The following is a 2500-nucleotide window of genomic DNA, read 5'->3' on the forward strand; positions in this document are numbered from 1 at the left end:
AGGACATAATAAATTCACATTCTCATGTAAATCATGGGTTTAATTAATATTTTAAAAAATTTTAAAACCGCCCAGAACCGATGAGATGAAAATATTAAAACGATATTTTTGCATTTTCTTACGGTAAAACATTAACAAATAAGCGACTATAGCAATATAAAACTCCATTTGTAATTTAATTAATCAAAATTAATATTTTTTTTTGATTTTTCAGCGATCCAGAACCGATGAGACGAAAACATTAAAACGATATTTTTGCATTTTCTTACGACAAAACATTAACAAATACGAGACTATAACAATATAAAACTACATATGTAATTTAATTAATCAAAATTAATAATTTTTTTTGATTTTTCAGTGATCCAGAACCGATAAGTCGAAAATTTTAACAATCATATTTTTGCATTCTGTACCGTGGATCCATCGTTAAACGCTATTAAACTAACGTCCGTGATGGTATAAATGCAGATTTTCGCTCCGTTTAGCCAAAATAACGAACTTTAGGTGCGCTCCGAAATATTTCAAAGTCCCAGCGGCGTATTGCTTCGCCTCTTAGAACCGATTAGTCGAAAACTTTAACAATCATATTTTTGCATTCTGTACCGTGGATCGATCGTTAAACGCTATTAAACTAGCGTCCGTGATGGTATAAATGCAGATTTTCGCTCCGTTTAGCCAAAATAACGAACTTTAGGTGCGCTCCGAAATATTTCAAAGTCCCAGCGGCGTATTGCTTCGCCTCTTAGAACCGATTAGTCGAAAATTTTAACAATCATATTTTTGCATTCTGTACCGTGGATCCATCGTTAAACGCTATTAAACTAACGTCCGTGATGGTATAAATGCAGATTTTCGCTCCGTTTAGCCAAAATAACGAACTTTAGGTGCGCTCCGAAATATTTCAAAGTCCCAGCGGCGTATTGCTTCGCCTCTTAGAACCGATTAGTCGAAAATTTTAACAATCATATTTTTGCATTCTGTACCGTGGATCGATCGTTAAACGCTATTAAACTAACGTCCGTGATGGTATAAATGCAGATTTTCGCTCCGTTTAGCCAAAATAACGAACTTTAGGTGCGCTCCGAAATATTTCAAAGTCCCAGCGGCGTATTGCTTCGCCTCTTAGAACCGATTAGTCGAAAATTTTAACAATCATATTTTTGCATTCTGTACCGTGGATCGATCGTTAAACGCTATTAAACTAACGTCCGTGATGGTATAAATGCAGATTTTCGCTCCGTTTAGCCAAAATAACGAACTTTAGGTGCGCTCCGAAATATTTCAAAGTCCCAGCGGCGTATTGCTTCGCCTCTTAGAACCGATTAGTCGAAAATTTTAACAATCATATTTTTGCATTCTGTACCGTGGATCGATCGTTAAACGCTATTAAACTAACGTCCGTGATGGTATAAATGCAGATTTTCGCTCCGTTTAGCCAAAATAACGAACTTTAGGTGCGCTCCGAAATATTTCAAAGTCCCAGCGGCGTATTGCTTCGCCTCTTAGAACCGATTAGTCGAAAATTTTAACAATCATATTTTTGCATTCTGTACCGTGGATCGATCGTTAAACGCTATTAAACTAACGTCCGTGATGGTATAAATGCAGATTTTCGCTCCGTTTAGCCAAAATAACGAACTTTAGGTGCGCTCCGAAATATTTCAAAGTCCCAGCGGCGTATTGCTTCGCCTCTTAGAACCGATTAGTCGAAAATTTTAACAATCATATTTTTGCATTCTGTACCGTGGATCCATCGTTAAACGCTATTAAACTAACGTCCGTGATGGTATAAATGCAGATTTTCGCTCCGTTTAGCCAAAATAACGAACTTTAGGTGCGCTCCGAAATATTTCAAAGTCCCAGCGGCGTATTGCTTCGCCTCTTAGAACCGATTAGTCGAAAATTTTAACAATCATATTTTTGCATTCTGTACCGTGGATCGATCGTTAAACGCTATTAAACTAGCGTCCGTGATGGTATAAATGCAGATTTTCGCTCCGTTTAGCCAAAATAACGAACTTTAGGTGCGCTCCGAAATATTTCAAAGTCCCAGCGGCGTATTGCTTCGCCTCTTAGAACCGATTAGTCGAAAATTTTAACAATCATATTTTTGCATTCTGTACCGTGGATCCATCGTTAAACGCTATTAAACTAACGTCCGTGATGGTATAAATGCAGATTTTCGCTCCGTTTAGCCAAAATAACGAACTTTAGGTGCGCTCCGAAATATTTCAAAGTCCCAGCGGCGTATTGCTTCGCCTCTTAGAACCGATTAGTCGAAAATTTTAACAATCATATTTTTGCATTCTGTACCGTGGATCGATCGTTAAACGCTATTAAACTAACGTCCGTGATGGTATAAATGCAGATTTTCGCTCCGTTTAGCCAAAATAACGAACTTTAGGTGCGCTCCGAAATATTTCAAAGTCCCAGCGGCGTATTGCTTCGCCTCTTAGAACCGATTAGTCGAAAATTTTAACAATCATATTTTTGCATT

Source organism: Osmia lignaria, unplaced genomic scaffold (genome assembly GCF_051020975.1).
Source record: "Osmia lignaria lignaria isolate PbOS001 unplaced genomic scaffold, iyOsmLign1 scaffold0052, whole genome shotgun sequence".
Classification (NCBI taxonomy): domain Eukaryota; kingdom Metazoa; phylum Arthropoda; class Insecta; order Hymenoptera; family Megachilidae; genus Osmia; species Osmia lignaria.